Here is a 24,954-nt window from a genome sequence, read left to right as displayed (position 1 = left end):
CAGAGTCCAGTGATCCAGACCCAGCTGAAGTGAATGTGAATGTGAGGGTTCAATGTGTGAGGGACCAGCCTCAGGGTCCAGTGATCCAGACCCAGCTGAAGTTTGTGTGAATGTGAGGCTCAGTGTGTGAGGGACCAGTCTCAGGGTCCAGTGATCCAGACCCAGCTGAAGTGTGTGTGAATGTGAGGTTCAGTGTGTGAGGGACCAGCCTCAGGCTCCGGTGATCCAGACCCAGCTGAAGTGTGTGTGAATGTGAGGCTCAGTGTGTGAGGGACCAGTCTCAGGGTCCAGTGATCCAGACCCAGCTGAAGTGTGTGTGAATGTAAGGCTCAGTGTGTGAGGGAACAGTCTCAGGGTCCAGTGATCCAGAACCAGCTGAAGTGTGTGTGAATGTGAGGCTCAGTTTGTGAGGGACCAGTCTCAGGGTCCAGTGATCCAGACCCAGCTAAAGTGTGTGTGAATGTGAGGCTCAGTGTGTGAGGGACCAGTCTCAGGGTCCAGTGATCCAGACCCAGCTGAAGTGTGTGTGAATGTGAGGCTCAGTGTATGAGGGACCAGCCTCAGGCTCCAGTTAAACAGACCCAGCTGAGGCGTGTGTGAATGTGAGGCTCAGTGTGTGAGGGACCAGCCTCAGGGTCCAGTGATCCAGACCCAGCTGAAGTGTGTGTGAATGTGAGGCTCAATGTGTGAGGGACCAGTCTCAGGGTCCAGTGATACAGATCCAGCTGAAGTGTGTGTGAATGTGAGGCTCAGTGTGTGAGGGACCAGTCTCAGGGTCCAGTGATCCAGACCCAGCTGAAGTGTGTGTGAATGTGAGGCTCAGTGTGTGAGGGACCAGCATCAGGGTCCAGTGATCCAGACATAGCTGAAGTGTGTGTGAATGTGAGGCTCAGTGTGTGAGGGACCAGCCTCATGGTCTTGTGATCCAGACCCAGCTGAAGTGTGTGTGAATGTGAGGCTCAGTGTGTGAGGGACCAGTCTCAGGGTCCAGTGATCCAGACCCAGCTGAAGTGTGTGTGAATGTGAGGCTCAGTGTGTAAGGGACCAGCATCAGGGTCCAGTGATCCAGACCCAGCTGAAGTGTGTGTGAATGTGTGGCTCAGTATGTGAGGGACCAGCCTCAGGGTCCAGTGATCCAGACCCAGCTGAGGTATGTGTGAATGTGAGGCTCAGTGTGTGAGGGACCAGCCTCAGGGTCCAGTGATTCAGACCCAGCTGAAGTGTGTGTGAATGTGAGGCTCAGTGTGTGAGGGACCAGCCTCAGGATCCAGTGAACCAGACCCAGTTGAAGTGTGTGTGAATGAGATGCTCAGTTTGTGAGGGACCAGCCTCAGGGTCCAGTGATCCAGACCCAGCTGAAGTGTGTGTGAATGTGAGGCTCAGTGTGTGAGGGACCAGTCTCAGGATCCAGTGATCCAGACCCAGCTGAAGTGTGTGTGAATGTGAGGCTCAGTGTGTGAGGGACCAGTCTCAGGGTCCAGTGATCCAGACTCAGCTGAAGTGTGTGTGAATGTGAGGCTCAGTGTGTGAGGGACCAGTCTCAGGGTCCAGTGATCCAGACCCAGCACAAGTGTGTGTGAATGTGAGGCTCAGTGTGTGAGGGACCAGTCTCAGGGTGCAGTGATCCAGACCCAGCTGAAGTGTGTGTGAATGTGATGTTCACTGTGTCAGGGACCAGTTTCAGGGTCCAGGGATCCAGACCCAGCTGAAGTGTGTGTGAATGTGAGGCTCAGTGTGTGAGGGACCAGTCTCAGGGTCCAGTGATCCAGACCCAGCTGAAGTGTGTGTGAATGCGAGGCTCAGTGTGTGAGGGACCAGTCTCAGGGTCTAGTGATCCAGACCCAGCTGAAGTGTATGTGAATGTTTGGTCTCAGTGTATGAGGGACAGCCTCAGGGTCCAGTGATCCAGGCCCAGCTGAAGTGTGTGTGAATGTGGGGCTCAGTGTGTGAGGAACCAGTCTCAGGATCCAGTGATCCAGACCCAGCTGAAGTGTGTGTGAATGTGAGGCTCAGTGTGTGAGGGACCAGCCTCAGGGTCCAGTGATCCAGGCCCAGCTGAAGTGTGTGTGAATGTGAGGCTCAGTGTGTGAGGAACCAGCCTTAGGGTCCAGTGATCCAGGCCCAGCTGAAGTGTGTGTGAATGTGGGGCTCAGTGTATGAGGGAACAGTCTCAGGGTCCAGTGATCCAGACCCAGCTAAAGTGTGTGTGTATGTGAGGCTCAGTGTGTGAGGGACCAGCCTCAGGGTCCAGTGATCCAGGCCCAGCTGAAGTGTGTGTGAATGTGAGGCTCAGTGTGTGAGGGACCAGCCTCAGGGTCCAGTGATTCAGACCCAGCTGAAGTGTGTGTGAATGTGAGGCTCAGTGTGTGAGGGACCAACATCAGGATCCAGTGAACCAGACCCAGCTGAAGTGTGTGTGAATGTGAGGCTCAGTTTGTGAGGGACCAGCCTCAGGTTCCAGTGATCCAGACCCAGCTGAAGTGTGTGTGAATGTGAGGCTCAGTGTGTGAGGGACCAGTCTCAGGATCCAGTGATCCAGACCCAGCTGAAGTGTGTGTGAATATGAGGCTCAGTGTGTGAGGGACCAGTCTCAGGGTCCAGTGATCCAGACCCAGCTGAAGTGTGTGTGAATGTGAGGCTCAGTGTGTGAGGGACCAGTCTCAGGGTCCAGCGAACCAGACCCAGCAGAAGTGTGTGTGAATGTGAGGCTCAGTGTGTGAGGGACCAGTCTCAGGGTCCAGTGATCCAGACCCAGCACAAGTGTGTGTGAATGTGAGGCTCAGTGTGTGAGGGACCAGTCTCAGGGTGCAGTGATCCAGACCCAGCTGAAGTGTGTGTGAATGTGAGGTTCACTGTGTGAGGGACCAGTTTCAGGGTCCAGTGATCCAGACCCAGCTGAAGTGTGTGTGAATGTGAGGCTCAGTGTGTGAGGGACCAGTCTCAGGGTCCAGTGATCCAGACCCAGCTGAAGTGTGTGTGAATGCGAGGCTCAGTGTGTGAGGGATTACTCTCAGGGTCCAGTGATCCAGACCGAGCTGAAGTGTGTGTGAATGTGAGACTCAGTGTGTGAGGGACCAGTCTCAGGGTCCAGTGATCCAGACCCAGCTGAAGTGTGTGTGAATGTGAGGCTCAGTGTGTGAGGGACCAGTCTCAGGGTCCAGTGATCCAGACCCAGCTGAAGTGTGTGTGAATGTGAGGCTCAGTGTGTGAGGGACCAGTCTCAGGGTCCAGTGATCCAGACCCAGCTGAAGTGTGTGTGAATGTGAGGCTCCGTGTGTGAGGGACCAGTCTCAGGGTCCAGTGATCCAGACCCAGCTGAAGTGTGTGTGAATGTGAGGCTCAATGTGTGAGAGACCAGTCTCAGGGTCCAGTGATCCAGACCCAGCTGAAGTGTGTGTGAATGTGAGGCTCAGTGTGTGAGGGACCAGCCTCAGGCTCCGGTGATCCAGACACAGCTGAAGTGTGTGTGAATGTGAGGCTCAGTGTGAGAGGGACCAGCCTCAGGGTCCAGTGATCCAGACCCAGCTGAAGTGTGTGTGATTGTGAGGATCAGTGTGTGAGGGACCAGTCTCAGGGTCCAGTGATCCAGACCCAGCTGAAGTGTGTGTGAATGTGAGGCTCAGTGTGTGAGGGACAAGTCTCAGGGTCTAGTGATCCAGACCCAGCTGAAGTTTGTGTGAATGTGAGGCTCAGTGTGTGAGGGACCAGTCTCAGGGTCCAGTGATCCAGGCCCAGCTGAAGTGTGTGTGAATGTGAGGCTCAGTGTGTGAGGGACCAGCCTCAGGCTCCGGTGATCCAGACACAGCTGAATTGTGTGTGAATGTGAGGCTCAGTGTGAGAGGGACCAGACTCAGGGTCCAGTGATCCAGACCCAGCTGAAGTGCGTGTGATTGTGAGGATCAGTGTGTGAGGGACCAGTCTCAGGGTCCAGTGATCCAGACCCAGCTGAAGTGTGTGTGAATGTGAGGCTCAGTGTGTGAGGGACAAGTCTCAGGGTCTAGTGATCCAGACCCAGCTGAAGTGTGTGTGAATGTGAGGCTCAGTGTGTGAGGGACCAGCCTCAGGGTCCAGTGATCCAGACCCAGCTGAAGTGTGTGTGATTGTGAGGATCAGTGTGTGAGGGACCAGTCTCAGGGTCCAGTGATCCAGACCCAGCTGAAGTGTGTGTGAATGTGAGGCTCAGTGTGTGAGGGACCAGTCTCAGGGTCGGATGATCCAGACCCAGCTGAAGTGTGTGTGAATGTGAGGCTCAGTGTGTGAGGGACCAGTCTCAGGGTCCAGTGATCCAGACTCAGCTGAAGTGTGTGTGAATGTGAGGCTCAGTGTGTGAGGGACCAGTCTCAGGGTCCAGTGATCCAGACCCAGCTGAAGTGTGTGTGAATGTGAGGCTCAGTGTGTGAGGGACCAGTCTCAGGGTCCAGTGATCCAAACCCAGCTGAAGTGTGTGTGAATGTGAGGCTCAGTGTGTGTTGGACCAGTCTCAGGGTCCAGTGATCCAGACCCAGCTGAAGTGTGTGGGAATGTGAGGCTCAGTGTGTGAGGGACCAGTCTCAGGGTCCAGTGATCCAGACTCAGCTGAAGTGTGTGTGAATGTGAGGCTCAGTGTGTGAGGGACCAGTCTCAGGGTCCAGTGATCCAGACCCAGCTGAAGTGTGTGTGAATGTGAGGCTCAGTGTGTGAGGGTCCTGTCTCAGGGTCCAGTGATCCAGACCCAGCTGAAGAGTGTGTGAATGTGAGGCTCAGTGTGTGAGGGACCAGTCTCAGAGTCCAGTGATCCAGACCCAGCTGAAGTGAATGTGAATGTGAGGGTTCAATGTGTGAGGGACCAGCCTCAGGGTCCAGTGATCCAGACCCAGCTGAAGTTTGTGTGAATGTGAGGCTCAGTGTGTGAGGGACCAGTCTCAGGGTCCAGTGATCCAGACCCAGCTGAAGTGTGTGTGAATGTGAGGTTCAGTGTGTGAGGGACCAGCCTCAGGCTCCGGTGATCCAGACCCAGCTGAAGTGTGTGTGAATGTGAGGCTCAGTGTGTGAGGGACCAGTCTCAGGGTCCAGTGATCCAGACCCAGCTGAAGTGTGTGTGAATGTAAGGCTCAGTGTGTGAGGGAACAGTCTCAGGGTCCAGTGATCCAGAACCAGCTGAAGTGTGTGTGAATGTGAGGCTCAGTTTGTGAGGGACCAGTCTCAGGGTCCAGTGATCCAGACCCAGCTAAAGTGTGTGTGAATGTGAGGCTCAGTGTGTGAGGGACCAGTCTCAGGGTCCAGTAATCCAGACCCAGCTGAAGTGTGTGTGAATGTGAGGCTCAGTGTGTGAGGGACCAGGTCAGGCTCCAGTGAGACAGACCCAGCTGAAGCGTGTGTGAATGTGAGGCTCAGTGTGTGAGGGACCAGCCTCAGGGTCCAGTGATCCAGACCGAGCTGAAGTGTGTGTGAATGTGAGGCTCAATGTGTGAGGGACCAGTCTCAGGGTCCAGTGATACAGATCCAGCTGAAGTGTGTGTGAATGTGAGGCTCAGTGTGTGAGGGACCAGTCTCAGGGTCCAGTGATCCAGACCCAGCTGAAGTGTGTGTGAATGTGATGCTCAGTGTGTGAGGGACCAGCATCAGGGTCCAGTGATCCAGACATAGCTGAAGTGTGTGTGAATGTGAGGCTCAGTGTGTGAGGGACCAGCCTCAGGTCCAGGGATCCAGACCCAGCTGAAGTGTTTGTGAATGTGAGGCTCAGTGTGTGAGGGACCAGTCTCAGGGTCCAGTGATCCAGAGCCAGCTGGAGTGTGTGTGAATGTGAGGCTCAGTGTGTGAGGTACCAGCCTCAGGTTCCAGTGATCCAGAGCCAGCTGAAGTGTGTGTGAATGTGAGGCTCAGTGTGTGAGGGACCAGCCTCAGGGTCCAGTGATCCAGACCCAGCTGAAGTGTGTGTGAATGTGAGGCTCAGTGTGTGAGGGACCAGTCTCAGGGTCCAGTGATCCAAACCCAGCTGAAGTGTGTGTGAATGTGAGGCTCAGTGTGTGTTGGACCAGTCTCAGGGTCCAGTGATCCAGACCCAGCTGAAGTGTGTGTGAATGTGAGGCTCAGTGTCTGAGGGACCAGTCTCAGGGTCCAGTGATCCAGACCCAGCTGAAGTGTGTGTGAATGTGAGGCTCCGTGTGTGAGGGACCAGTCTCAGGGTCCAGTGATCACAGACCCAGCTGAAGTGTGTGTGAATGTGAGGCTCAATGTGTGAGAGACCAGTCTCAGGGTCCAGTGATCCAGACCCAGCTGAAGAGTGTGTGAATGTGAGGCTCAGTGTGTGAGGGACCAGCCTCAGGATCCGGTGATCCAGACACAGCTGAAGTGTGTGTGCATGTGAGGCTCAGTGTGAGAGGGACCAGCCTCAGGGTCCAGTGATCCAGACCCAGCTGAAGTGTGTGTGATTGTGAGGATCAGTGTGTGAGGGACCAGTCTCAGGGTCCAGTGAACCAGACCCAGCTGAAGTGTGTGTGAATGTGAGGCTCAGTGTGCGAGGGACAAGTCTCAGGGTCTAGTGATCCAGACCCAGCTGAAGTGTGTGTGAATGTGAGGCACAGTGTGTGAGGGACCAGTCTCAGGGTCCAGTGATCCAGACCCAGCTGAAGTGTGTGTGAATGTGAGGCTCAGTGTGTGAGGGACCAGCCTCAGGCTCCGGTGATCCAGACACAGCTGAAGTGTGTGTGAATGTGAGGCTCAGTGTGAGAGGGACCAGCCTCAGGGTCCAGTGATCCAGACCCAGCTGAAGTGTGTGTGATTGTGAGGCTCAGTGTGTGAGGGACCAGTCTCAGTGTCCAGTGATCCGGACCCAGCTGAAGTGTGTGTGAATGCGAGGCTCAGTGTGTGAGGGATTACTCTCAGGGTCCAGTGATCCAGACCCAGCTGAAGTGTGTGTGAATGTGAGACGCAGTGTGTGAGGGACCAGTCTCAGGGTCCAGTGATCCAGACCCAGCTGAAGTGTGTGTGAATGTGAGGCTCAGTGTGTGAGGGACAAGCCTCAGGGTCCAGTGATCCAGACCCAGCTGAAGTGTGTGTGAATGTGAGGCTCAGTGTGTGAGGGACCAGTCTCAGGGTCCAGTGATCCAGACCCAGCTGAAGTGTGTGTGAATGTGAGGCTCATTGTCTGAGGGACCAGTCTCAGGGTCCAGTGATCCAGACCCAGCTGAAGTGTGTGTGAATGTGAGGCTCCGTGTGTGAGGGACCAGTCTCAGGGTCCAGTGATCCAGACCCAGCTGAAGTGTGTGTGAATGTGAGGCTCAATGTGTGAGAGACCAGTCTCATGGTCCAGTGATCCAGACCCAGCTGAAGTGTGTGTGAATGTGAGGCTCAGTGAGTGAGGGACCAGCCTCAGGCTCCGGTGATCCAGACCCAGCTGAAGTGTGTGTGAATGTGAGGCTCAGTGTGAGAGGGACCAGCCTCAGGGTCCAGTGATCCAGACCCAGCTGAAGTGTGTGTGATTGTGAGGATCAGTGTGTGAGGGACCAGCCTCAGGGTCCAGTGATCCAGACCCAGCTGAAGTGTGTGTGAATGTGAGGCTCAGTGTGTGACGGACCAGTCTCAGGTTCTAGTGATCCAGACCCAGCTGAAGTGTGTGTGAATGTGATGCTCAGTGTGTGAGGGACCAGTCTCAGGGTCCAGTGATCCAGACCCAGCTGAAGTGTGTGTGAATGTGAGGCTCAGTGTGTGAGGGACCAGTCTCAGGGTCGGATGATCCAGACCCAGCTGAAGTGTGTGTGAATGTGAGGCTCAGTGTGTGAGGGACCAGTCTCAGGGTCCAGTGATCCAGACTCAGCTGAAGTGTGTGTGAATGTGAGGCTCAGTGTGTGAGGGACCAGTCTCAGGGTCCAGTGATCCAGACCCAGCTGAAGTGTGTGTGAATGTGAGGCTCAGTGTGTGAGGGATCAGTCTCAGGGTCCAGTGATCCAAACCCAGTTGAAGTGTGTGTGAATGTGAGGCTCAGTGTGTGTTGGACCAGTCTCAGGATCCAGTGATCCAGACCCACCTGAAGTGTGTGTGAATGTGAGGCTCAGTGTGTGAGGGACCAGTCTCAGGGTCCAGTGATCCAGACTCAGCTGAAGTGTGTGTGAATGTGAGGCTCAGTGTGTGAGGGACCAGTCTCAGGGTCCAGTGATCCAGACCCAGCTGAAGTGTGTGTGAATGTGAGGCTCAGTGTGTGAGGGACCAGTCTCAGGGTCCAGTGATCCAGAATCAGCTGAAGTGTGTGTGAATGTGAGGGTCAGTGTGTGAGGGACCAGTCTCAGGGTCCAGTGATCCAGACCCAGCTGAAGTGTGTGTGAATGTGAGGCTCAGTGTGTGAGGGACCAGTCTCAGGGTCCAGTGATCCAAACCCAGTTGAAGTGTGTGTGAATGTGAGGCTCAGTGTGTGTTGGACCAGTCTCAGGGTCCAGTGATCCAGACCCACCTGAAGTGTGTGTGAATGTGAGGCTCAGTGTGTGAGGGACCAGTCTCAGGGTCCAGTGATCCAGACTCAGCTGAAGTGTGTGTGAATGTGAGGCTCAGTGTGTGAGGGACCAGTCTCAGGGTCCAGTGATCCAGACCCAGCTGAAGTGTGTGTGAATGTGAGGCTCAGTGTGTGAGGGTCCAGTCTCAGGGTCCAGTGATCCAGACCCAGCTGAAGAGTGTGTGAATGTGAGGCTCAGTGTGTGAGGGACCAGACTCAGAGTCCAGTGATCCAGACCCAGCTGAAGTGAATGTGAATGTGAGGGTTCATTGTGTGAGGGTCCAGCCTCAGGGTCCAGTGATCCAGACCCAGCTGAAGTTTGTGTGAATGTGAGGCTCAGTGTATGAGGGACCAGCCGCAGGGTCCAGTGATCCAGACCCAGCTGAAGTGTGTGTGAATGTGAGGCTCAGTGTGTGAGGGACCAGTCTCAGGGTCCAGTGAAACAGACCCAGCTGCAGTGTGTGCGAATGTGAGGCTCAGTGTGTGAAGGACCAGTCTCAGGGTCTAGTGATCCAGACCCAGCTGAAGTGTGTGTGAATGTGAGGCTCAGTGTTTGAGGGACCAGTCTCAGGGTCCAGTGATCCAGACCCAGCTGAAGTGTGTGTGAATGTGAGGCTCAATGTGTGAGGGACCAGTCTCAGGGTCCAGTGAGACAGATCCAGCTGAAGTGTGTGTGAATGTGAGGCTCAGTGTGTGAGGGACCTGTCTCAGGGTCCAGTGATCCAGACCCAGCTAAAGTGTGTGTGAATGTGAGGCTCAGTGTGTGAGGGACCAGCATCAGGGTCCAGTGATCCAGACATAGCTGAAGTGTGTGTGAATGTGAGGCTCAGTGTGTGAGGGACCAGCCTCAGGTCCAGGGATCCAGACCCAGCTGAAGTGTTTGTGAATGTGAGGCTCAGTGTGTGAGGGACCAGTCTCAGGGTCCAGTGATCCAGAGCCAGCTGGAGTGTGTGTGAATGTGAGGCTCAGTGTGTGAGGGACCAGTCTCAGGGTCCAGTAATTCAGACCCAGCTGAAGTGTGTGTGAATGTGAGGCTCAGTGTGTGAGGGACCAGCCTCAGGATCCAGTGAACCAGACCCAGCTGAAGTGTGTGTGAATGTGAGACTCAGTTTGTGAGGGACCAGCCTCAGGGTCCAGTGATCCAGACCCAGCTGAAGTGTGTGTGAATGTGAGGCTCAGTGTGTGAGGGACCAGTCTCAGGGTCCAGTGATCCAGACCCAGCTGAAGTGTGTGTGAATGTGAGGCTCATTGTGTGAGGGACCAGTCTCAGGGTCCAGTGATCCTGACCCAGCACAAGTGTGTGTGAATGTGAGGCTCAGTGTGTGAGGGACCAGTCTCAGGGTGCAGTGATCCAGACCCAGCTGAAGTGTGTGTGAATGTGAGGTTCACTGTGTGAGGGACCAGTTTCAGGGTCCAGTGATCCAGACCCAGCTGAAGTGTGTGTGAATGTGAGGCTCAGTGTGTGAGGGACCAGTCTCAGGGTCCAGTGATCCAGAGCCAGCTGGAGTGTGTGTGAATGTGAGGCTCAGTGTGTGAGGGACCAGTCTCAGGGTCCAGTAATTCAGACCCAGCTGAAGTGTGTGTGAATGTGAGGCTCAGTGTGTGAGGGACCAGCCTCAGGATCCAGTGAACCAGACCCAGCTGAAGTGTGTGTGAATGTGAGACTCAGTTTGTGAGGGACCAGCCTCAGGGTCCAGTGATCCAGACCCAGCTGAAGTGTGTGTGAATGTGAGGCTCAGTGTGTGAGGGACCAGTCTCAGGGTCCAGTGATCCAGACCCAGCTGAAGTGTGTGTGAATGTGAGGCTCATTGTGTGAGGGACCAGTCTCAGGGTCCAGTGATCCTGACCCAGCACAAGTGTGTGTGAATGTGAGGCTCAGTGTGTGAGGGACCAGTCTCAGGGTGCAGTGATCCAGACCCAGCTGAAGTGTGTGTGAATGTGAGGTTCACTGTGTGAGGGACCAGTTTCAGGGTCCAGTGATCCAGACCCAGCTGAAGTGTGTGTGAATGTGAGGCTCAGTGTGTGAGGGACCAGTCTCAGGGTCCAGTGATCCAGACCCAGCTGAAGTGTGTGTGAATGCGAGGCTCAGTGTGTGAGGGATTACTCTCAGGGTCCAGTGATCCAGACCCAGCTGAAGTGTGTGTGAATGTGAGACTCAGTGTGTGAGTGACCAGTCTCAGGGTCCAGTGATCCAGACCCAGCTGAAGTGTGTGTGAATGTGAGGCTCAGTGTGTGAGGGACAAGCCTCAGGGTCCAGTGATCCAGACCCAGCTGAAGTGTGTGTGAATGTGAGGCTCAGTGTGTGAGGGACCAGTCTCAGGGTCCAGTGATCCAGACCCATCTGAAGTGTGTGTGAATGTGAGGCTCAGTGTCTGAGGGACCAGTCTCAGTGTCCAGTGATCCAGACCCAGCTGAAGTGTGTGTGAATGTGAGGCTCCGTGTGTGAGGGACCAGTCTCAGGGTCCAGTGATCCAGACCCAGCTGAAGTGTGTGTGAATGTGAGGCTCAATGTGTGAGAGACCAGTCTCAGGGTCCAGTGATCCAGACCCAGCTGAAGTGTGTGTGAATGTGAGGCTCAGTGTGTGAGGGACCAGCCTCAGGCTCCGGTGATCCAGACCCTGCTGAAGTGTGTGTGAATGTGAGGCTCAGTGTGAGAGGGACCAGCCTCAGGGTCCAGTGATCCAGACCCAGCTGAAGTGTGTGTGATTGTGAGGATCAGTGTGTGAGGGACCAGTCTCAGGGTCCAGTGATCCAGACCCAGCTGAAGTGTGTGTGAATGTGAGGCTCAGTGTGTGAGGGACCAGTCTCAGGGTCTAGTGATCCAGACCCAGCTGAAGTGTGTGTGAATGTGAGGCTCAGTGTGTGAGGGACCAGTCTCAGGGTCCAGTGATCCAGACCCAGCTGAAGTGTGTGTGAATGTGAGGCTCAGTGTGTGAGGGACCAGTCTCAGGGTCGGATGATCCAGACCCAGCTGAAGTGTGTGTGAATGTGAGGCTCAGTGTGACGGGGACCAGTCTCAGGGTCCAGTGATCCAGACTCAGCTGAAGTGTGTGTGAATGTGAGGCTCAGTGTGTGAGGGACCAGTCTCAGGGTCCAGTGATCCAGACCCAGCTGAAGTGTGTGTGAATGTGAGGCTCAGTGTGTGAGGGACCAGTCTCACGGTCCAGTGATCCAAACCCAGCTGAAGTGTGTGTGAATGTGAGGCTCAGTGTGTGTTGAACCAGTCTCAGGGTCCAGTGAGCCACTCCCAGCTGAAGTGTGTGTGAATGTGAGGCTCAGTGTGTGAGGGACCAGTCTCAGGGTCCAGTGATCCAGACTCAGCTGAAGTGTGTGTGAATGTGAGGCTCAGTGTGTGAGGGACCAGTCTCAGGGTCCAGTGATCCAGACCCAGCTGAAGTGTGTGTGAATGTGAGGCTCAGTGTGTGAGGGTCCAGTCTCAGGGTCCAGTGATCCAGACCCAGCTGAAGAGTGTGTGAATGTGAGGCTCAGTGTGTGAGGGACCAGTCTCAGAGTCCAGTGATCCAGACCCAGCTGAAGTGAATGTGAATGTGAGGGTTCAATGTGTGAGGGACCAGCCTCAGGGTCCAGTGATCCAGACCCACCTGAAGTGTGTGTGAATGTGAGGCTCAGTGTGTGAGGGACCAGTCTCATCGTCCAGTGATCCAGACCCAGCTGAAGTGTGTGTGAATGTGAGGTTCAGTGTGTGAGGGACCAGTCTCAGGGTCCAGTGATCCAGACCCAGCTGAAGTGTGTGTGAATGTGAGGCTCAGTGTGTGAGGAACCAGTCTCAGGGTCCAGTGATCCAGAACCAGCTGAAGTGTGTGTGAATGTGAGGCTCAGTTTGTGAGGGACCAGTCTCAGGGTCCAGTGATCCAGACCCAGCTGAAGTGTGTGTGAATGTGAGGCTCAGTGTGTGAGGGACCAGTCTCAGGGTCCAGTGATCCAGACCCAGCTGAAGTGTGTGTGAATGTGAGGCTCAGTGTGTGAGGGACTAGTCTCAAGGTCCAGTGATCCAGACCCAGCTGAAGTGTGTGTGAATGTGAGGCTCAGTGTGTGAGGGACCAGCCTCAGGCTCCAGTGAAACAGACCCAGCTGAAGCGTGTGTGAATGTGAGGCTCAGTGTGTGAGGGACAGCCTCATGGTCTAGTGATCCAGACCCAGCTGAAGTGTGTGTGAATGTGAGGCTCAGTGTGTGAGGGACCAGTCTCAGGATCCAGTGATCCAGACCCAGCTGAAGTGTGTGTGAATGTGAGGCTCAGTGTGTGAGGGACCAGCATCAGGGTCCAGTGATCCAGACCCAGCTGAAGTGTGTGTGAATGTGTGGCTTAGTATGTGAGGGACCAGCCTCAGGGTCCAGTGATCCAGACCCAGCTGAGGTATGTGTGAATGTGAGGCTCAGTGTGTGAGGGACCAGCCTCAGGGTCCAGTGATTCAGACCCAGCTGAAGTGTGTGTGAATGTGAGGCTCAGTGTGTGAGGGACCAGCCTCAGGATCCAGTGAACCAGACCCAGCTGAAGTGTGTGTGAATGAGATGCTCAGTTTGTGAGGGACCAGCCTCAGGGTCCAGTGATCCAGACCCAGCTGAAGTGTGTGTGAATGTGAGGCTCAGTGTGTGAGGGACCAGTCTCAGGGTCCAGTGATCCAGACCCAGCTGAAGTGTGTGTGAATGTGAGGCTCAGTGTGTGAGGGACCAGTCTCAGGGTCCAGTGATCCAGACCCAGCACAAGTGTGTGTGAATGTGAGGCTCAGTGTGTGAGGGACCAGTCTCAGGGTGCAGTGATCCAGACCCAGCTGAAGTGTGTGTGAATGTGAGGTTCACTGTGTCAGGGACCAGTTTCAGGGTCCAGGGATCCAGACCCAGCTGAAGTGTGTGTGAATGTGAGGCTCAGTGTGTGAGGGACCAGTCTCAGGGTCCAGTGATCCAGACCCAGCTGAAGTGTGTGTGAATGCGAGGCTAAGTGTGTGAGGGACCAGTCTCAGGGTCTAGTGATCCAGACCCAGCTGAAGTGTGTGTGAATGTTTGGTCTCAGTGTATGAGGGACAGCCTCAGGGTCCAGTGATCCAGGCCCAGCTGAAGTGTGTGTGAATGTGGGCCTCAGTGTGTGAGGAACCAGTCTCAGGTTCCAGTGATCCAGACCCAGCTGAAGTGTGTGTGAATGTGAGGCTCAATGTGTGAGGGACCAGCCTCAGGGTCCAGTGATCCAGGCCCAGCTGAAGTGTGTGTGAATGTGAGGCTCAGTGTGTGAGGGAACAGTCTCAGATCCAGTGATCCAGACCCAGCTGAAGTGTGTGTGTATGTGAGGCTCAGTGTGTGAGGGACCAGCCTCAGGGTCCAGTGATCCAGGCCCAGCTGAAGTGTGTGTGAATGTGAGGCTCAGTGTGTGAGGGACCAGCCTCAGGGTCCAGTGATCCAGACCCAGCTGAAGTGTGTGTGAATGTGATGTTCAGTGTGTGAGGGAACAGTCTCAGGGTCCAGTGATCCAGACCCAGCTGAAATGTGTGTGAATGTGAGGCTCAGTGTGTGAGGGACCAGTCTCAGGGTCCAGTGATCCAGACCCAGCTGAAGTGTGTGTGAATGTGAGGCTCAGTGTGTGAGCGACCAGTCTCAGGGTCCAGTGATCCAGACCCAGCTGTAGTGTGTGTGAATGTGAGGCTCAGTGTGTGAGGGACCAGTCTCAGGGTCCAGTGATCCAGACCCAGCTGAAGTGTGTGTGAATGTGAGGCTCAGTGTGTGAGGGACCAATGTCAGGTTCCAGTGATCCAGACCCAGCTGAAGTGTGTGTGAATGTGTGGCTCAGTATGTGAGGGACTAGCCTCAGGGTCCAGTGATCCAGACCCAGCTGAAGTGTGTGTGAATGTGAGGCTCAGTGTGTGAGGGATAAGCCTCAGGGTCCAGTGATTCAGACCCAGCTGAAGTATGTGTGAATGTGAGGCTCAGTGTGTGAGGGACCAGCCTCAGGATCCAGTGAACCAGACCCAGCTGAAGTGTGTGTGAATGTGAGGCTCAGTTTGTGAGGGACCAGCCTCAGGGTCCAGTGATCCAGACCCAGCTGAAGTGTGTGTGAATGTGAGGCTCAGTGTGTGAGGGACCAGTCTCAGGATCCAGTGATCCAGACCCAGCTGAAGTGTGTGTGAATGTGAGGCTCAGTGTGTGAGGGACCAGTCTCAGGGTCCAGTGATCCAGACCCAGCTGAAGTGTGTGTGAATGTGAGGCTCAGTGTGTGAGGGACCAGTCTCAGGGTCCAGCGAACCAGACCCAGCTGAAGTGTGTGTGAATGTGAGGCTCAGTGTGTGAGGGACCAGTCTCAGGGTCCAGTGATCCAGACCCAGCACAAGTGTGTGTGAATGTGAGGCTCAGTGTGTGAGGGACCAGTCTCAGGGTGCAGTGATCCAGACCCAGCTGAAGTGTGTGTGAATGTGAGGTTCACTGTGTGAGGGACCAGTTTCAGGGTCCAGTGATCCAGACCCAGCTGAAGTGTGTGTGAATGTGAGGCTCAGTGTGTGAGGGACCAGTCTCAGGGTCCAGTGATCCAGACCCAGCTGAAGTGTGTGTGAATGCGCGGCTCAGTGTGTGAGGGATTACTCTCAGGGTCCAGTGATCCAGACCCAGCTGAAGTGTGTGTGAATGTGAGACTCAGTGTGTGAGGGACCAGTCTCAGGGTCCAGTGATCCAGACCCAGCTGAAGTGTGTGTGAATGTGAGGCTCAGTGTGTGAGGGACCAGTCTCAGGGTCCAGTGATCCAGACCCAGTTGAAGTGTGTGTGAATGTGAGGCTCAGTGTGTGAGGGACCAGTCTCAGGGTCCAGTGATCCAGACCCAGCTGAAGTGTGTGTGAATGTGAGGCTCAGTGTCTGAGGGACCAGTCTCAGGGTCCAGTGATCCAGATCCAGCTGAAGTGTGTGTGAATGTGAGGCTCCGTGTGTGAGGGACCAGTCTCAGGGTCCAGTGATCCAGACCCAGCTGAAGTGTGTGTGAATGTGAGGCTCAATGTGTGAGAGACCAGTCTCAGGGTCCAGTGATCCAGACCCAGCTGAAGTGTGTGTGAATGTGAGGCTCAGTGTGTGAGGGACCAGCCTCAGGGTCCGGTGATCCAGACCCAGCTGAAGTGTGTGTGAATGTGAGGCTCAGTGTGAGAGGGACCAGCCTCAGGGTCCAGTGATCCAGACCCAGCTGAAGTGTGTGTGATTGTGAGGATCAGTGTGTGAGGGACCAGTCTCAGGGTCCAGTGATCCAGACCCAGCTGAAGTGTGTGTGAATGTGAGGCTCAGTGTGTGAGGGACCAGTCTCAGGGTCCAGTGATCCAGACCCAGCTGAAGTGTGTGTAAATGTGAGGCTCAGTGTGTGAGGGACCAGTCTCAGTGTCGGATGATCCAGACCCAGCTGAAGTGTGTGTGAATGTGAGGCACAGTGTGTGAGGGACCAGTCTCAGGGTCCAGTGATCCAGACTCAACTGAAGTGTGTGTGAATGTGAGGCTCAGTGTGTGAGGGACCAGTCTCAGGGTCCAGTGATCCAGACCCAGCTGAAGTGTGTGTGAATGTGAGGCTCAGTGTGTGAGGGACAAGTCTCAGGGTCCAGTGATCCAAACCCAGCTGAAGTGTGTGTGAATGTGAGTCTCAGTGTGTGTTGGACCAGTTTCGGGGTCCAGTGATCCAGACTCAGCTGAAGTGTGTGTGAATGTGAGGCTCAGTGTGTGAGGGACCAGTCTCAGGGTCCAGTGATCCAGGCCCAGCTGAAGTGTGTGTGAATGTGAGGCTCAGTGTGTGAGGGACCAGTCTCAGGGTCCAGTGATCCAAACCCAGCTGAAGTGTGTGTGAATGTGAGGCTCAGTGTGTGTTGGACCAGTCTCAGGGTCCAGTGATCCAGACCCAGCTGAAGTGTGTGTGAATGTGAGGCTCAGTGTGTGAGGGTCCAGTCTCAGGGTCCAGTGATCCAGACCCAGCTGAAGAGTGTGTGAATGTGAGGCTCAGTGTGTGAGGGACCAGTCTCAGAGTCCAGTGATCCAGACCCAGCTGAAGTGAATGTGAATGTGAGGGTTCAATGTGTGAGGGACCAGCCTCAGGGTCCAGTGATCCAGACCCAGCTGAAGTGTGTGTGAATGTGAGGCTCAGTGTGTGAGGGAGCAGTCTCAGGGTCCAGTGATCCAGACCCAGCTGAAGTGTGTGTGAATGTGAGGTTCAGTGTGTGAGGGACCAGCCTCAGGCTCCGGTGATCCAGACCCAGCTGAAGTGTGTGTGAATGTGAGGCTCAGTGTGTGAGGGACCAGTCTCAGGGTCCAGTGATCCAGACCCAGCTGAAGTATGTGTGAATGTAAGGCTCAGTGTGTGAGGGAACAGTGTCAGGGTCCAGTGATCCAGAACCAGCTGAAGTGTGTGTGAATGTGAGGCTCAGTTTGTGAGGGACCAGTCTCAGGGTCCAGTGATCCAGACCCAGCTAAAGTGTGTGTGAATGTGAGGCTCAGTGTGTGAGGGACCAGTCTCAGGGTCCAGTGATCCAGACCCAGCTGAAGTGTTTGTGAATGTGAGGCTCAGTGTGTGAGGGACCAGTCTCAGGGTCCAGTGATCCAGAGCCAGCTGGAGTGTGTGTGAATGTGAGGCTCAGTGTGTGAGGGACCAGTCTCAGGATCCAGTGATCCAGACCCAGCTGAAGTGTGTGTGAATGTGAGGCTCAGTGTGTGAGGGACCAGTCTCAGGGTCCAGTGATCCAGACCCAGCTGAAGTGTGTGTGAATGTGAGGCTCAGTGTGTGAGGTACCAGCCTCAGGTTCCAGTGATCCAGACCCAGCTGCAGTGTGTGTGAATGTGAGGCTCAGTGTGTGAGGGACCAGTCTCAGGGTCCAGTGATCCAGACCCAGCTGAAGTGTGTGTGAATGCGAGGCTCAGTGTGTGAGGGATTACTCTCAGGGTCCAGTGATCCAGACCCAGCTGAAGTGTGTGTGACTGTGAGGCTCAGTGTGTGAGGGACAAGCCTCAGGGTCCAGTGATCCAGACCCAGCTGAAGTGTGTGTGAATGTGAAGCTCAGTGTCTGAGGGACCAGTCTCAGGGTCCAGTGATCCAGACGCAGCTGAAGTGTGTGTGAATGTGAGGCTCCGTGTGTGAGGGACCAGTCTCAGGGTCCAGTGATCCAGACCCAGATGAAGTGTGTGTGAATGTGAGGCTCAATGTGTGAGAGACCAGTCTCAGGGTCCAGTGATCCAGACCCAGCTGAAGTGTGTGTGAATGTGAGGTTCAGTGTGTGAGGGACCAGCCTCAGGCTCCGGTGATCCAGACCCAGCTGAAGTGTGTGTGAATGTGAGGCTCAGTGTGTGAGGGACCAGTCTCAGGGTCCAGTGATCCAGACCCAGCTGAAGTGTGTGTGAATGTAAGGCTCAGTGTGTGAGGGAACAGTGTCAGGGTCCAGTGATCCAAAACCAGCTGAAGTGTGTGTGAATGTGAGGCTCAGTTTGTGAGGGACCAGTCTCAGGGTCCAGTGATCCAGACCCAGCTAAAGTGTGTGTGAATGTGAGGCTCAGTGTGTGAGGGACCAGTCTCAGGGTCCAGTGATCCAGACCCAGCTGAAGTGTTTGTGAATGTGAGGCTCAGTGTGTGAGGGACCAGTCTCAGGGTCCAGTGATCCAGAGCCAGCTGGAGTGTGTGTGAATGTGAGGCTCAGTGTGTGAGGGACCAGTCTCAGGATCCAGTGATCCAGACCCAGCTGAAGTGTGTGTGAATGTGAGGCTCAGTGTGTGAGGGACCAGTCTCAGGGTCCAGTGATCCAGACCCAGCTGAAGTGTGTGTGAATGTGAGGCTCAGTGTGTGAGGTACCAGCCTCAGGTTCCAGTGATCCAGACCCAGCTGCAGTGTGTGTGAATGTGAGGCTCAGTGTGTGAGGGACCAGTCTCAGGGTCCAGTGATCCAGACCCAGCTGAAGTGTGTGTGAATGCGAGGCTCAGTGTGTGAGGGATTACTCTCAGGGTCCAGTGATCCAGACCCAGCTGAAGTGTGTGTGACTGTGACGCTCAGTGTGTGAGGGACCAGTCTCAGGGTCCAGTGATCCAGACCCAGCTGAAGTGTGTGTGAATGTGAGGCTCAGTGTGTGAGGGACAAGCCTCAGGGTCCAGTGATCCAGACCCAGCTGAAGTGTGTGTGAATGTGAGGCTCAGTGTGTGAGGGACCAGTCTCAGTGTCCAGTGATCCAGACCCAGCTGAAGTGTGTGTGAATGTGAAGCTCAGTGTCTGAGGGACCAGTCTCAGGGTCCAGTGATCCAGACCCAGCTGAAGTGTGTGTGAATGTGAGGCTCCGTGTGTGAGGGACCAGTCTCAGGGTCCAGTGATCCAGACCCAGATGAAGTGTGTGTGAATGTGAGGCTCAATGTGTGAGAGACCAGTCTCAGGGTCCAGTGATCCAGACCCAGCTGAAGTGTGTGTGAATGTGAGGCTCAGTGAGTGAGGGACCAGCCTCAGGCTCCGGTGATCCAGACCCAGCTGAAGTGTGTGTGAATGTGAGGCTCAGTGTGAGAGGGACCAGCCTCAGGGTCCAGTGATCCAGACCCAGCTGAAGTGTGTGTGATTGTGAGGATCAGTGTGTGAGGGACCAGTCTCAGGGTCCAGTGATCCAGACCCAGCTGAAGTGTGTGTGAATGTGAGGCTCAGTGTGTGAGGGACCAGTCTCAGGTTCTAGTGATCCAGACCCAGCTGAAGTGTGTGTGAATGTGAGGCTCAGTGTGTGAGGGACCAGTCTCAGGGTCCAGTGATCCAGACCCAGCTGAAGTGTGTGTGAATGTGAGGCTCAGTGTGTGAGGGACCAGTCTCAGGGTCGGATGATCCAGACCCAGCTGAAGTGTGTGTGAATGTGAGGCTCAGTGTGTGAGGGACCAGTCTCAGGGTCCAGTGATCCAGACTCAGCTGAAGTGTGTGTGAATGTGAGGCTCAGTGTGTGAGGGACCAGTCTCAGGGTCCAGTGATCCAGACCCAGCTGAAGTGTGTGTGAATGTGAGGCTCAGTGTGTGAGGGACCAGTCTCAGGGTCCAGTGATCCAAACCCAGCTGAAGTGTGTGTGAATGTGAGGCTCAGTGTGTGTTGGACCAGTCTCAGGGTCCAGTGATCCAGACCCACCTGAAGTGTGTGTGAATGTGAGGCTCAGTGTGTGAGGGACCAGTCTCAGGGTCCAGTGATCCAGACTCAGCTGAAGTGTGTGTGAATGTGAGGCTCAGTGTGTGAGGGACCAGTCTCAGGGTCCAGTGATCCAGACCCAGCTGAAGTGTGTGTGAATGTGAGGCTCAGTGTGTGAGGGTCCAGTCTCAGGGTCCAGTGATCCAGACCCAGCTGAAGAGTGTGTGAATGTGAGGCTCAGTGTGTGAGGGACCAGTCTCAGAGTCCAGTGATCCAGACCCAGCTGAAGTGAATGTGAATGTGAGGGTTCAATGTGTGAGGGTCCAGCCTCAGGGTCCAGTGATCCAGACCCAGCTGAAGTTTGTGTGAATGTGAGGCTCAGTGTATGAGGGACCAGCCGCAGGGTCCAGTGATCCAGACCCAGCTGAAGTGTGTGTGAATGTGAGGCTCAGTGTGTGAGGGACCAGTCTCAGGGTCCAGTGAAACAGACCCAGCTGCAGTGTGTGCGAATGTGAGGCTCAGTGTGTGAAGGACCAGTCTCAGGGTCTAGTGATCCAGACCCAGCTGAAGTGTGTGTGAATGTGAGGCTCAATGTGTGAGGGACTAGTCTCAGGGTCCAGTGATACAGATCCAGCTGAAGTGTGTGTGAATGTGAGGCTCAGTATGTGAGGGACCAGTCTCAGGGTCCAGTGATCCATACCCAGCTGAAGTGTGTGTGAATGTGAGGCTCAGTGTGTGAGGGACCAGCATCAGGGTCCAGTGATCCAGACCCAGCTGAAGTGTGTGTGATTGTGAGGATCAGTGTGTGAGGGACCAGTCTCAGGGTCCAGTGATCCAGACCCAGCTGAAGTGTGTGTGAATGTGAGGCTCAGTGTGTGAGGGACCAGTCTCAGGTTCTAGTGATCCAGACCCAGCTGAAGTGTGTGTGAATGTGAGGCTCAGTGTGTGAGGGACCAGTCTCAGGGTCCAGTGATCCAGACCCAGCTGAAGTGTGTGTGAATGTGAGGCTCAGTGTGTGAGGGACCAGTCTCAGGGTCGGATGATCCAGACCCAGCTGAAGTGTGTGTGAATGTGAGGCTCAGTGTGTGAGGGACCAGTCTCAGGGTCCAGTGATCCAGACTCAGCTGAAGTGTGTGTGAATGTGAGGCTCAGTGTGTGAGGGACCAGTCTCAGGGTCCAGTGATCCAGACCCAGCTGAAGTGTGTGTGAATGTGAGGCTCAGTGTGTGAGGGACCAGTCTCAGGGTCCAGTGATCCAAACCCAGCTGAAGTGTGTGTGAATGTGAGGCTCAGTGTGTGTTGGACCAGTCTCAGGGTCCAGTGATCCAGACCCACCTGAAGTGTGTGTGAATGTGAGGCTCAGTGTGTGAGGGACAAGTCTCAGGGTCCAGTGATCCAGACTCAGCTGAAGTGTGTGTGAATGTGAGGCTCAGTGTGTGAGGGACCAGTCTCAGGGTCCAGTGATCCAGACCCAGCTGAAGTGTGTGTGAATGTGAGGCTCAGTGTGTGAGGGTCCAGTCTCAGGGTCCAGTGATCCAGACCCAGCTGAAGAGTGTGTGAATGTGAGGCTCAGTGTGTGAGGGACCAGTCTCAGAGTCCAGTGATCCAGACCCAGCTGAAGTGAATGTGAATGTGAGGGTTCAATGTGTGAGGGTCCAGCCTCAGGGTCCAGTGATCCAGACCCAGCTGAAGTTTGTGTGAATGTGAGGTTCAGTGTATGAGGGACCAGCCGCAGGGTCCAGTGATCCAGACCCAGCTGAAGTGTGTGTGAATGTGAGGCTCAGTGTGTGAGGTACCAGTCTCAGGGTCCAGTGATCCAGACCCAGCTGAAGTGTGTGTGAATGTGAGGCTCAGTGTGTGAGGGACCAGTCTCAGGGTCCAGTGAAACAGACCCAGCTGCAGTGTGTGCGAATGTGAGGCTCAGTGTGTGAAGGACCAGTCTCAGGGTCTAGTGATCCAGACCAAGCTGAAGTGTGTGTGAATGTGAGGCTCAGTGTTTGAGGGACCAGTCTCAGGGTCCAGTGATTCAGACCCAGCTGAAGTGTGTGTGAATGTGAGGCTCAACGTGTGAGGGACCAGTCTCAGGGTCCAGTGATACAGATCCAGCTGAAGTGTGTGTGAATGTGAGGCTCAGTGTGTGAGGGACCAGTCTCAGGGTCCAGTGATCCAGACCCAGCTGAAGTGTGTGTGAATGTGAGGCTCAGTGTGTGAGGGACCAGCATCAGGGTCCAGTGATCCAGACATAGCTGAAGTGTGTATGAATGTGAGGCTCAGTGTGTGAGCGACCAGCCTCAGGTCCAGGGATCCAGACCCAGCTGAAGTGTTTGTGAATGTGAGGCTCAGTGTGTGAGGGACCAGTCTAGGGTCCAGTGATCCAGAGCCAGCTGGAGTGTGTGTGAATGTGAGGCTCAGTGTGTGAGGGACCAGTCTCAGGATCCAGTGATCCAGACCCAGCTGAAGTGTGTGTGAATGTGAGGCTCAGTGTGAGGGACCAGTCTCAGGGTCCAGTGATCCAAACCCAGCTGAAGTGTGTGTGAATGTGAGGCTCAGTGTGTGTTGGACCAGTCTCAGGGTCCAGTGATCCAGACCCAGCTGAAGTGTGTGTGAATGTGAGGCTCAGTGTGTGAGGGACCAGTCTCAGGGTCCAGTGATCCAGACTCAGCTGAAGTGTGTGTGAATGTGAGGCTCAGTGTGTGAGGGACCAGTCTCAGGGTCCAGTGATCCAGACCCAGCTGAAGTGTGTGTGAATGTGAGGCTCAGTGTGTGAGGGACCAGTCTCAGGTTCTAGTGATCCAGACCCAGCTGAAGTGTGTGTGAATGTGAGGCTCAGTGTGTGAGGGACCAGTCTCAGGGTCCAGTGATCCAGACCCAGCTGAAGTGTGTGTGAATGTGAGGCTCAGTGTGTGAGGGACCAGTCTCAGGGTCGGATGATCCAGACCCAGCTGAAGTGTGTGTGAATGTGAGGCTCAGTGTGTGAGGGACCAGTCTCAGGGTCCAGTGATCCAGACTCAGCTGAAGTGTGTGTGAATGTGAGGCTCAATGTGTGAGAGACCAGTCTCAGGGTCCAGTGATCCAGACCCAGCTGAAGTGTGTGTGAATGTGAGGCTCAGTGTGTGAGGGACCAGCCTCAGTGTCCGGTGATCCAGACCCAGCTGAAGTGTGTGTGAATGTGAGGCTCAGTGTGAGAGGGACCAGCCTCAGGGTCCAGTGATACAGACCCAGCTGAAGTGTGTGTGATTGTGAGGATCAGTGTGTGAGGGACCAGTCTCAGGGTCCAGTGATCCAGACCCAGCTGAAGTGTGTGTGAATGTGAGGCTCAGTGTGTGAGGGACCAGTCTCAGGGTCCAGTGATCCAGACCCAGCTGAAGTGTGTGTAAATGTGAGGCTCAGTGTGTGAGGGACCAGTCTCAGTGTCGGATGATCCAGACCCAGCTGAAGTGTGTGTGAATGTGAGGCTCAGTGTGTGAGGGACCAGTCTCAGGGTCCAGTGATCCAGACTCAACTGAAGTGTGTGTGAATGTGAGGCTCAGTGTGTGAGGGACCAGTCTCAGGGTCCAGTGATCCAGACCCAGCTGAAGTGTGTGTGAATGTGAGGCTCAGTGTGTGAGGGACAAGTCTCAGGGTCCAGTGATCCAAACCCAGCTGAAGTGTGTGTGAATGTGAGGCTCAGTGTGTGTTGGACCAGTCTCGGGGTCCAGTGATCCAGACTCAGCTGAAGTGTGTGTGAATGTGAGGCTCAGTGTGTGAGGGACCAGTCTCAGGGTCCAGTGATCCAGGCCCAGCTGAAGTGTGTGTGAATTTGAGGCTCAGTGTGTGAGGGACCAGTCTCAGGGTCCAGTGATCCAAACCCAGCTGAAGTGTGTGTGAATGTGAGGCTCAGTGTGTGTTGGACCAGTCTCAGGGTCCAGTGATCCAGACCCAGCTGAAGTGTGTGTGAATGTGAGGCTCAGTGTGTGAGGGTCCAGTCTCAGGGTCCAGTGATCCAGACCCAGCTGAAGAGTGTGTGAATGTGAGGCTCAGTGTGTGAGGGACCAGTCTCAGAGTCCAGTGATCCAGACCCAGCTGAAGTGAATGTGAATGTGAGGGTTCAATGTGTGAGGGACCAGCCTCAGGGTCCAGTGATCCAGACCCAGCTGAAGTGTGTGTGAATGTGAGGCTCAGTGTGTGAGGGAGCAGTCTCAGGGTCCAGTGATCCAGACCCAGCTGAAGTGTGTGTGAATGTGAGGTTCAGTGTGTGAGGGACCAGCCTCAGGCTCCGGTGATCCAGACCCAGCTGAAGTGTGTGTGAATGTGAGGCTCAGTGTGTGAGGGACCAGTCTCAGGGTCCAGTGATCCAGACCCAGCTGAAGTGTGTGTGAATGTGAGGCTCAGTGTGTGAGGGACCAGTCTCAGGGTCCAGTGATCCAGACCCAGCTGAAGTGTGTGTGAATGTGAGGCTCAGTGTGTGAGGTACCAGCCTCAGGTTCCAGTGATCCAGACCCAGCTGCAGTGTGTGTGAATGTGAGGCTCAGTGTGTGAGGGACCAGTCTCAGGGTCCAGTGATCCAGACCCAGCTGAAGTGTGTGTGAATGCGAGGCTCAGTGTGTGAGGGATTACTCTCAGGGTCCAGTGATCCAGACCCAGCTGAAGTGTGTGTGACTGTGAGGCTCAGTGTGTGAGGGACCAGTCTCAGGGTCCAGTGATCCAGACCCAGCTGAAGTGTGTGTGAATGTGAGGCTCAGTGTGTGAGGGACAAGCCTCAGGGTCCAGTGATCCAGACCCAGCTGAAGTGTGTGTGAATGTGAATCTCAGTGTGTGAGGGACCAGTCTCAGTGTCCAGTGATCCAGACCCAGCTGAAGTGTGTGTGAATGTGAAGCTCAGTGTCTGAGGGACCAGTCTCAGGGTCCAGTGATCCAGACCCAGCTGAAGTGTGTGTGAATGTGAGGCTCCGTGTGTGAGGGACCAGTCTCAGGGTCCAGTGATCCAGACCCAGATGAAGTGTGTGTGAATGTGAGGCTCAATGTGTGAGAGACCAGTCTCAGGGTCCAGTGATCCAGACCCAGCTGAAGTGTGTGTGAATGTGAGGTTCAGTGTGTGAGGGACCAGCCTCAGGCTCCGGTGATCCAGACCCAGCTGAAGTGTGTGTGAATGTGAGGCTCAGTGTGTGAGGGACCAGTCTCAGGGTCCAGTGATCCAGACCCAGCTGAAGTGTGTGTGAATGTAAGGCTCAGTGTGTGAGGGAACAGTGTCAGGGTCCAGTGATCCAGAACCAGCTGAAGTGTGTGTGAATGTGAGGCTCAGTTTGTGAGGGACCAGTCTCAGGGTCCAGTGATCCAGACCCAGCTAAAGTGTGTGTGAATGTGAGGCTCAGTGTGTGAGGGACCAGTCTCAGGGTCCAGTGATCCAGACCCAGCTGAAGTGTT

This window comes from Pristiophorus japonicus, unplaced genomic scaffold (assembly GCF_044704955.1).
Source record: "Pristiophorus japonicus isolate sPriJap1 unplaced genomic scaffold, sPriJap1.hap1 HAP1_SCAFFOLD_80, whole genome shotgun sequence".
NCBI classification, from domain to species: Eukaryota; Metazoa; Chordata; class Chondrichthyes; family Pristiophoridae; genus Pristiophorus; species Pristiophorus japonicus.
This window is presented reverse-complemented; position numbering follows the sequence as displayed.